Below are 12357 nucleotides of genomic sequence, written 5' to 3'. Positions count from 1 at the left end.
TTGATTAATCGAAACATAAATAATGAGTAATCAATATGGTGCTTAAATAAAAGGTGTTTTTATTTACACTCAAAGTGTTGGGGCCATATAAGATTAGTATTATTCTTATGTTTCACTTTGCATGTTTTGACTTCCAGAATAATTATGTTATGGTATATATCATATTATTCAAACCATCCACAGTCAGTCATATGTTGGAAGTAGATATGAATCAAGACTGTCATGAATTCGGCTTGTATGATTTGTCTAAAGTGCTTTAGACAATGCAATGGTTGCTACAACATTCATGAGTACTCATAAGGGCTGAGTATTGGATTCAACCCACGCTCACTTGCATCACTTCATGGAATTTATCTCGTGTGATCGTGAGACAGTAATATCATATAAATCTTCAAACCTAGAGATATGAGTTGTTGACTATGAGTTGGTTATTCATATATTGTACGAAAACGCATTGGTAACTCGATGTTATAAAACGTGCCTTTGTGAATAATTCAACAAGTAGTTAGTACAAGCATATCAGTCGAAGTTTATCTGTTCCTTCTAGAAATAGAAGCGATATCTGGGCCCCTCGATGATTTGGTTTTGACTTATGTACCGGGCCCGGTCAGAACCTAATTGATGTGTTCAATTTAGTTCTATGTCGAAACAAATCAGAGATCGAGAAACAAATGTTGGACAATAAGTAAGACCATGTTCCATGTGTTTGTCCGGCTGATATCATGAGAACAGAGGATTGTATGATCACTTATCTTAAATGGCGTATCATCATCATCTTAGTTCCGAGAGACTTTGAAAGAGCTACGATTGCTAGTCGGATTCTGAAGTCATATTTGCAAATATAGTTATTAGACTTATCCAAGTGGGAGACTGTTGGATATAGTGTCTAAGTCCATAACTTTATTTGGTATGTACTTGACCCGACCCGGCATGGTCCATTTGGGTTGCATGGCATTGCAATACTTGGATAGACTAAATGAGAGAATAAGGCACTTATGATTATTAATATATTATAAGTTCTAATATATTAATAATAGTATTATTTAATTAGTATTGATCAAGTATTAATCTAGTATTAATCTAGTGATCAAAGTGAGACTAATTAAATATATAGGGTTGATTATGACAATCATCAATTCTTTTATGGTGGATTAATGATCCATGGTTTATGGGTTTGGTAATAACCATATGGAGCTCCATGGATAGTCTATGGGAGTTACAAACCCATGGGTCATGAGAAATCAAGAGTCATGACAATTAAGGGCATTCATGTGTAAACCCTAATTGTGACAACACTATAAAAGGAACCCTATGGCTAGCAAAATCGTGACCTAGTGTTACTAGAGAGGGCATAACCGATTTTGAGTGCTAGAAGTATTCTCTCAAGTTATTCCAAGTCTTGTGGTGTTGTGTGAAGCATTTGAGGCACAACATTTGGGGTGCTAGGCTCACAAAGTCTTGAAGGAATCCAAGCAACAACAAGGTATGTATTTCTACTAGTTTTATGTTCTATGTAATCCCCATGCCATGCTAGTTAGGAAATATCCTTGAAAAGAAATTTGCATGTATATAGAGAAAACATAGATTCAAGGTTATTAGGGTTGCATGTACACTTAGGAAGTGTTAGAATGCTCAAAAACCCATCAAATTGTGAGACAATCCCACATTCCTTAAGATAGTCAAGGAACTCAATGCTAAGATACTCTCCTCCCCGATCGGATCGGAGCATCTTGATGTTCCTGCCCAATTGATTCTCCACTTCCTGCTTAAACTCTTTGAACTTTTCAAAGGTTTCTGACTTATGCTTGATTAAGTAAATACATCCATATCTACTGTAATCATCAGTAAAAGTCACATAATAGCGATTAGCATCCCTTGTAGCAACTCTGAAGGGCCCACACACATCCGTGTGTACAAGGTCCAACAAACCTTCACCCCTATCACAAGTACCTGTGAAGGGTGACTTTGTCATTTTTCCAAGTAAACAAGACTCGCAACTATCATCTGACTTGAGGTCAAATGATTCCAAGACTCCAGCCTTTTGGAGTTGGCCTATGCGCTTCTTATTAACATGTCCAAGACGACAATGCCACAAGGATGCTTTATCCAAGCTATCTGAAGAATCAATATGCAACACATTATTTCCTAGATTGTCTACAACATTCACGGCTTCATATACACCATCACAAGGTAATGCTTTAAAGTAAAATACATCATTGTAATAAACATTAATAGCACCATTTTTATTATCAAATGAAAATGAAAAACCTTGTTTGTACAAGCCATGAAAAGAAATAATATTTCTCGCCATTTCGCGCGAGTAACAACACTTATTCAAATCTAACATTAACCCATTATTAAGCAATAAAGAATAAACTCCTATCTTGGTAACAGGTGATGCTTTCCTGTTGCCCATGACTAAGTTTATCTTCCCGTGCTCCACTTGCTCACTTCTTCTTAGTGCCTGCAAATCAGTACAAATGTGAATACCACAACCTGTATCAAGCACCCAAGAATTAGCATTAGATGAGTTATTAGACAATATTGTGTAAATACCTGCATGGGTGGGTTTAACCTTCCCATCCTTTACATCTTGCAGATATTTAGGGCAGCTTCGCTTGAAGTGTTCCTTATCCTGGCAATAGAAGCACTGTGCTTCCTTTGGGTTTGAAGAAGGAGTAATGGAACCTTTCTTTGTCCCACTTCAAGAGGAACCATCAAGAGTCTTACCCTTGGTACCCTTCGAAGGGCTTTTCCTCTTCTTACCCTTTCCCTGCCCAATAGCCAGAACAGGGGCTGTTGAAGGAGTAGAAGTAGCAACCGCTTTACCCTTAAGGCCATTTTCAGCTGTCCTTAAGAGTCCTTGAAGTTTGCTAAGTGTGACTTCCTCCTTGTTCATATGATAAGTCATACGAAACTGATCATAACTTGGAGGTAAGGAATGGAGAATGATGTCAATCGCCATTTCCTCAGGAAAGTCAACATTTAGCTTCAGCAACCGGTCAACGAACCTTTGCATCTTCTGCAAGTGACCGGTGATGGGTTCACCATCCTTCATCCTTACGGTTATCATGGAGGAGATGATTTCATACCTCTCCTGACGCGCGCTCTGATGATACCTTTCCATCAGATCCAGGTGCATCTCATAGGGGTAGAAATCTTCATAGGATTTTTGAAGTTCAGGAGTCATGGTGGCCATCATGATGCATGCTACTTTAGTAGCATCCTTTTCATGTGCAACAAACTCCGCAAACTCTTCAGGAGTAGCAGTGGCTTCACTCACAACCTTAAGCTACCTATCGAGGACATATTCTTTGTCCTCATAGCGGGTAATCATTCTGATGTTTCTGATCCACTCATTGAAATTGGATCCATCAAAGATGACCTTACCACACAAGTTCATAAGGGAAAAGGAGCCTGTTGGGTTTGAGCCAGAAGCATTGTTGGAAGACATCTGAAAGGAAAGAAAGACAAGTTTCATTAGATTAGGAATCCTTAATAATTCACCCAAATGAAATATTAAGGCTAGGATCCAACAAACTATTTATAGTTGGAAGAGGGATGCCGTAATCCATACTATAAAATATTTGAAGGTAGGTAAATGACTATTTACCAATTTCCACCATAAGAACGAAATATTTTATTATTAGGTTTTATTGGTTTTGAAACTCCTAGATCTTTTGAGATACATTGAACTTTTCAATGGCATGTTTGAATCTCGATTGTGCCCTCTCAAGTTTGTGACTGGGATGCCGAGGATCACAAACAAGGTGTGAATAACCATACAAATTGACTTGGTACCCTCACCAATATTACCTAATCGATGTGCCGGTTAACCACACACGCTCCACCGATCTATAATAAAGTCAAGTTACCCTTTGCCACTCTTAATAGTCCATGTTAGTGTGTCGGTTAACCACACACGCTCCACTAACGACTTGGTAAGGTACAAAGTGTAATTTTATGGGCTAGCACCAATTTCACATTTTCCTAAAGTAACTAAGATTGGGAATTTATAATGTATAGTTATTTTATAATTCATTATACTTTTAACGAGTATTTAAAGTCGTATCCTACCCGTTCGGCTAACGACCCCCCACCGATCAAGGAAGCGGTGGGTGAGAGTGAACACCCATTAAGTCACCATTTTATAGGCAACAACCTTATACCCCCCTTATAGACCGGCTTAGTGAATGAGGCCTACTGACGGTAAGAATGACATATTCTTATACATATCTATATAATAAAATTATAATAATAGTATAAGTGTTGATTTTTTAAACTTTTTAAAAATCTAAGGTTTAATTTTGAATTAAAGTATTAAAGTGTAAGACTTTTCAAATTCCAAAACTTGAGGGCAAGATTTGAAACTATTCCAAGTCTCTTCAATTTGTAACTTATGAGTTTTTAATGGTTCACAAAAATGAAGACTCTTCATTTTATGAAACCTCTTTAATTCTTTAATCACAATTTAAAGAAGTGACTTTTGGTTATCCATAACTTGAGGACAAGTTATGGACACCATCATAGCCATTAAGATCATGAATTAAGCACACATGGAGGTTACACATAATTCCTATGATCTTCTAAACTCATATGAACACAAATTCATGTCAAGCAATTTCAAGAAAATCATATAAACATATACAATACTTGAAAATTGATAAAAGTCGTGTAAAATGGGTTAACATAATCATTATCATTTTGAAAAACAGATTTTACAAGTCCAAAACAGATTAGGATAATGATCTTAATCCATTCTCAGCAACAAAACACGAAAAAACTGCCCAGCACGCTCCTACTCGCCGAGTGCATTATTCTACTCGTCGAGTAGGATGAATTTGTTCATGGACTCGGCGAGTCCTCCCCATGGACTCGGCGAGTCCAGTCGTCAGAATGCAGAATTTTCGATTTTTAAGCAGTTTTGCATCAAGTATAAAGAAAACAATCCTAGGCTCTGATACCACTGATGGGTTTTGAGCATTCTAACACTTCCTAAGTGTACATGCAACCCTAATAACCTTGAATCTATGTTTTCTCTATATACATGCAAATTTCTTTTTCAAGGTTATTTCCTAACTAGCATGGCATGGGGATTACATAGAACATAAAACTAGTAGAAATACATACCTTGTTGTTGCTTGGATTCCTTCAAGACTTTGTGAGCCTAGCACCCCAAATGTTGTGCCTCAAATGCTTCACACAACACCACAAGACTTGGAATAACTTGAGAGAATACTTCTAGCACTCAAAATAAGTTATGCCCTCTCTAGTAACACTAGGTCACGATTTTGCTAGCCATAGGGTTCCTTTTATAGTGTTGTCACAATTAGGGTTTACACATGAATGCCCTTAATTGTCATGACTCTTGATTTCTCATGACCCATGGGTTTGTAACTCCCATGGACTATCCATGGAGCTCCATATGGTTATAACCAAACCCATAAACCATGGATCATTAATCCACCATAAAAGAATTGATGATTGTCATAATCAACCTTATATATTTAATTAGTCTCACTTTGATCACCAAATTAATACTAGATTAATACTTGATCAATACTAATTAAATAATACTATTATTAATATATTAGAACTTATAATATATTAACAATCATAAGTGCCTTATTCTCTCATCTAGTCTATCCAAGTATTGCAATGCCATGCAACCCAAATGGACCATGCCGGGTCGGGTCAAGTACATACCAAATAAAGTTATGGACTTAGACACTATATCCAACATGATTATGGGCCAAGGCTTTCTCCCCAAGGCAAGCCACCAGAATGTGACATGTGGCATGGACTCGACGAGTAGGAGGACCTACTCGACGAGTAGAGCTGTTTTCCAGCCTATAAATAGAGGTGTCGGGTTCCCTCATTCTTCACACCATTCCAACCTCTTCTCTCTCTCCTTAGAACCTCTCTCTAGCCCCTAAACCCCCCAAAAAGCCTTGGGAACCTCCCTAGCACCCGAAGGAAGCCCCGAGGCTCCCGGCGTCCCGAGAAAGGAGCCTTTCGGCTTGGGAAGGCTGTTCCGGCGAAGCCCGGTTTTTGAGAAAAACCCGCTGTAAGTGCGCTACGCCTAACCTATCTTTAGTATAGCTCATGTTTTAATATAGTAATGTTATTAGGACCTTAAAATAATTATTTGGGCTATTATTATGAGTTGTATAAGAGTGTTCCTTAACTCTTATATAATAATAATAGCTAGACTATTAATTAGTCTCGGTGAATATTGAGCTAAACCCTAGTGGTAATGATACTAGGTTTTGTCGAGGGAAATTGTTTTAAGAAGTAACGAAGCGCTGTCCGAATTCAGAATCACCACCTAATCAGCTGAGTGCATAGCTACTTTCATCTTACACATAGATATGAAGTATTTTATATAAATTACATGCTATGTGTGTATACTGTCAGAATACTTGCTGTCTATGTTGGATGAAACGTTTTATAGATGTTTTAAATGATATAAACTGTATATGTATTTTATATCTACAAAATGTGTTGGGTAAAACATGGGTATATTAGAGGTGAGATAAATGATGAGCGATGAAAGATGAGATAAATGATGAGCGATGAAAGATGAGATGGATGATGAGCGATGATATATGAGTGATAAAATATGGTGTGAAGCGATGACCTAAGCGATGAGCCAAAGCGATGACCTAAGCGATGAGCCAAACGATGACCCAAGAGATGGCCCCGTCATCTAGCAGAGTATGGATGACAACCACAGACTATTCTAGACAGTCTAGTGGAACATTAGCAGGCTAGCAACCTGTAGGTGTTGCGAACGATGTGTTCACCCGGTGTACTCTAAAAACCCATTGACAGGTATTACGAGTGGACTCTTAAAAACGATGTTGTCAATAAACGAGATAAACCCTGGTGACTATGCAGACTTAGTGCCGATTCCTTAGGATACTCCTTAGGAATGAATGAACGAGGAATAACTGAATCTTAGGGTAGATCCTTAAGAGTAAAGAAGATAATGGGGGATGGGTAATTAGGTTGATTGTTTGATGTTTAACATAATAATTATATTATTGTGGGTTAAAAACCCTATGTACTCACCAGGTTTCCCAACCTGACCCACTCAATTTATTTGTATCATAGGTGTCGATATGAAGTTACATTACACTGAGAGATTTAAAAGAGATGTAGATCACTAGTGTAAATGAATTTAAGTTCTGTTTATGCTTATGTTTCTGTATTGACGATGACATCCTAATGTTTTAAAATGAATAAATATACATTTCTTCGGAAATGATTTGATAACGTATTTATCATGTTTTTCTGGGAACAAATTCCGCAACATTTTCATTAAAAGAGGTACTCTGATTTTTATAAAGCATAAACAAAATCGGTATTTTCTGACCGTGAAAATGGGGATGCCACAGTATCCAAGTGGGAGACTGTTGGATTAGTGTCTAAGTCCATAACTATAATTGGTATATACTTGACCCGACCCGACATGGTCCATTTGGGTTGCATGGCATAGGAACATTTGGGTAGACCTTTTAATGAGAAGAAGATATTTGTGACATATGAATATATTATAGGTTCTAATATATTAATATGAAATCATATTATTTAATTAGTATTGATCAAGAATTAATTTGAAATTAATTTAGTGATCAAAAGAGACTAATTAAATACATGGGGATTGATTGTGTAAATCATTGATTCTTATATATGTGGGCTTGTGATCCATGATTCCTTATGTTAGGTTTAACCCATGTGGTGGCCTATGGATACTCCATGGAGGTTAAAACCCATGGAGCATAAGGCATGGGTAAAGACATGGGTTACATGGTGTAACCCTAATGTGCACACTATATAAAGACCCCATTGTTGGTGAAATCGGCACTAGTGTACAACATAGAGGGCAAGCCGATTTCATAGAGTGATAAGACTCATATCTTCTCTCATGGTTATTCCAAATGTTCATGGTGTTGTGTGAACCATTTGAGGTGTCACATTTGGGGCACTAGGCTCTTGAGCTCCATGGAACCAAGCACCAACAAAGAGGTATGTAATTCTACTAGATTTTATATTACTTGTACTTCATAATATACTAGTTAGGATAAATACCTTGGAAATTGATATTTGCATGTATAATAGAGAAAACATAGATCCAAGGTATTTAGGGTTGCATGTACACCATAGGAGTGTTAGTATGCTCATAACCCAACAACTGTAAGCACGTAGCTTAGTGAGCTCCCCCAAACTACCACATACCATACACATATAACATGCAACTAGGAGATCCGGGCCGCGCCCATACTCATGGAGATACGGGCCCCTTCCACACTCCGCTAACTAGGAGGTACGGGCCCCACCCACGCTCTGCTAGCTCTGAGATACGGGCCCCGCCCACACTCAGCTACTAGGCAGACATAAAAGTATCACACATACGACAAGTATGACTAGATCTATCATTCAGACTTATATCATAATCAAACTCAACTACCATGAGATACGGGCCCCGCCCACACTCAACTAACTCGAAGATACGGGCCCCGCCCACACCCAATTACTAATCATAACGCGCTACGGGACGGCCTTGGTGCCTTCGACCCGTTCCTACTAAAGGGAAACTCACCTCGTGTGACCGAATGCTACAACTTTCGGTGAGAAATCTCTGTCTGCTGCTCCGACGACTCTCCGACTATAATTTCCATAAAGACACAGAGTCAACAACTGGTAACTGATCTTAGGGTAAAATGACTATTTTACCCCTGACCAAAGTCAACTTCCTGGTCAAAGTCAACTTCCAGTTGACTCGACTCGTTGAGTTGGCCCGCCAACTCGCCGAGTCCCTATCCCTTCATCTGTCCCCCAACCCGACTCAATTCGTCGAGTTTAGAAGGAACTCGACGAGTTCTCCTTTAATCATATCATCGGGACAATCTTCAAATCACTCGCCGAGTTCCTCCTTGAACTCGTCGAGTTTATCTTCGTCATATGAACGTTTCTAGTCTGTGACTCGCCGAGTTGTATGAACAACTCGTCGAGTCCATCTTCATGGGTTGGGAGATGGACTTGGACTCTTCGAGTGTGTTCATACACTCGCCAAGCCCCATGGCTTCCAGGTCCATAGTTATGTCTATTTCGTTGGGTCCTTCTTCTGGACTCAACTACATCCCTTCTAACTTAACTGGGTTCCTGTGAATCACAACAGGTTGGGGGAACCAAACCCCCGGACTCGCCGAGTCCTAAGAATGACTCGTTGAGTCGACTATTGTCCGAGTCCATAACTCGATTTCTGATGTACAACTCTCATCCAAAAGGTAGATCTGGGCTCCTTAAGTCGATATAACATGTAAAGTCATGAACTTTATGTACATGCATGGGACTTTTATGCTCAAAGGACCAAAAATGGGGTTTATTTCATACATGGGGTTCTCATGGCCATGAAGATGACACCTTTATGCCATGAGGACCCTCCAAGGTTCCAGATCTGAAGATATATTAACTTGGGATGTCCAAGTCCCAAGGATCAAGCTTCTTGGACCAAAAACTCCATAAAAATGACCACAAGGAGATCTAAGAAACTACAAGTCAAGTATGAAGCATGATTACCAGAAAGTGAGGAGAAAATGCTGTTGTTCCTGGATCTACAATCTTCTCTTGAAGTCCTCCTTCTTCATCTTCTTCACACAAACTTCAAATCACACAAGATTACTCCAAAAATGGCACTCAAACACTCACAAGGCTCAAGGTGGCGAGTTAGGGTTTTCTCGACGTTGAGGGAGTGATAAGGAGGCCACAAGGGTGTTATGTTTCTTTAAATAGGGGGACAAACCCTAAAAATTAGGGTTACCATCAGATAGCTCCTACTCGTTGAGTCAGTCTTCTGATTCGTCGAGTAAGTCACTTAGTTCCCCGACCCAGAGTCGATCCTACTCGACGAGTTGAGCCTCCAACTCGTCGAGTCCAAGGGTAAAATATGAAGTTTGACTTGAATGAAATGCGTAACTGAGACCGGCTGTTACAATTTTCCCCCACTTGTCTTAGACTTCGCCCTCGAAGTCTGCTGTCCCTGAAAACAACTCTGGGTAGTGCTCTTTCATCTCATACTCGGGCTCCCACGTCCACTCTGAGCCCTTGCAGTGCTGCCACTGCACCTTCACTAACTCTACCCTCTTATTCCTCAGCTCCTTCGTCTCGCGATCTAAAATCGCCACGGCTGTGGATCTGGCTGAGCTCTGTTGGAAGATCTAAAATTGAAGTTCAGGCCGTCGTCAATCTGAATGTCCTCAAGGGGTACCACTGTTGAATCATCCACTAAGCACTTCCGCAACTTGGAAACGTGGAACATGCTGTGGATCTGGCTGAGCTCTGTTGGAAGATCTAACCGATAAGCAACCCGACCCACCCGGGCCAAAACCCTAAGTGGACCAATAAACCTGGGGCCTAGCTTGCCCCTCTTCCGAAACCTGATAACACCCTTCCAGGGTGACACTTTCAGGAGGACCATATCGCCCACCTAAAATTCCAAGTCTGAACGTCGCTTGTCGGCGTAACTCTTCTGCCGACTCTGAGCAGTCTGGAGCCTGCTCCAGACCTGCTGAATCCGCTCCATGGTCTTGAGTACTACCTCCGTAATCCCCATGACCCTCTGACCGACCTCAACCCAATAGATTTGGGTCCTACACTTCCTCCCGTAGAGAATCTCGAAGGGAGGCCGGTCTATACTGGAGTTATAGCTGTTGTTATACGAAAATTCCGCTAACGGAAGATACGTATCCTAACTGCCACCAAAATCTAGAACACATGCCCGAAGCATGTCCTCGAGATATGAATCATCCTCTCGCTCTGCCCGTCCGTCTAAGGGTGGAAAGCGGTGCTGAAATGGAGACGAGTACCCATCTCATCGTGAAACCGCTTCCAGAACCTGGAAGTGAACCGGACGTCTCGGTCTGACACCACCGAGACAGGCAATCCATGATGTGCCACCACCTCTCGCACGTAAATCTCAGCAAACTTCTCGGCCGAGATGCTCTCCTGGATCGGTATAAAATGGGCACTCTTGGTTAACCGATCCACGATGACCCATATCGAATCAACTCCACGTGCGGTCCTGGGAAGCTAAGTAATAAAATTCGTAGTGTTATCCTCCCATTTCCACACGGGAATATCTAACGGCTGCATCTTGCCGTGGGGCCTCTGGTGCTCTGCCTTGACCTTCCTGCAGGTCAGACATCTTTCCACGTACCAGGCTATGTCCCGCTCCAGGGCCACCAGTAATCAGGTCGAAGATCTCTGTACATCTTCCTTGCCCCCGGATGGATGGAGCCGAGACTTATGGGCCTCATCCATCAACACCTGCCATACTCCGCCCCAGTACGGTACCCAGACCCACCCATGAGGGGTCAATAATCCTCGCCTATCATAATCAAACGAAGCTACTCGGCCCACTATCCTCTCGCACTTTTGGCGCTCCTCCATCAGGCCCTCCACCTGCGCCTCCCTAATCTGCTCCAGCAGTGGAGTAATCACTGTCATCCTGAGACAGATATCTCGGATTGGATCCGCTACCGCCTTGCGGCTGAGGGCGTCGGCCACCACGTTGGCCTTGCCCGGGTGGTAAAGGATCTCACAGTCGTAATCCTTTACCACATCTAACCACCAACGTTGCCTCATGTTCAGATTCAGCTGATCCATGAGGTACCTCAAACTCTTATGGTCTGTGTAGATAGTACATGGGACCCCGTAGAGGTAATGCCGCAAAATCTTGAGGGCAAACACCACTGCCCCCAACTCTAAATCGTGCGTCGGGTAGTTAGCCTCGTTAGGTTTCAACTGTCTAGAGGCATAAGCTATCACATGGCCCCGCTGCATCAACACTCCTCCCATACCTATGATCGAAGCGTCACAGTAGACTACAAAGTCATCTACTCCCTCTGGCAGGGTAAGAATTGGTGCCTCACATAGCCACTTCCTGAGCGTCTCAAAGACTGTCTGCTGCTCTGGACCCCAGCGAAACACCACCGACTTATTGGTCAGTCGGGTGAGCGGGACTGTTATCTTCGAAAAATCCTGGATAAATCTCCTGTAATACCCTGCCAAACCCAGGAAGCTCTGAATCTTGGATGGAGACCTCAGGACCTCCCACTGCATCACGGCCTCTATCTTGGCCGGATCGACTAATATACCCTTCTGGTTGACAAGGTGCCCCAGAAACTGCACCTCGCGCAACCAGAACTCACACTTGGAGAACTTTGCGAAAAGTCTCCCCCTCCTCAAGGTCTCTAGCACCTCCCTCAGGTGATCCTCGTGGTGCTCCTCAGTCTTGGAATAAGCCAAGATGTCATCAATAAATACTATTACAGACCGATCCAGCATCGGTCT

This window comes from Lactuca virosa, chromosome 3 (genome assembly GCF_052849685.1).
Source record: "Lactuca virosa cultivar CGN04683 chromosome 3, Lactuca_virosa_CGN04683_v6, whole genome shotgun sequence".
Taxonomy (NCBI): domain Eukaryota; kingdom Viridiplantae; phylum Streptophyta; class Magnoliopsida; order Asterales; family Asteraceae; genus Lactuca; species Lactuca virosa.
The sequence above is the reverse complement of the archived record's forward strand: the minus strand, read 5'-3'. Positions refer to the sequence as shown.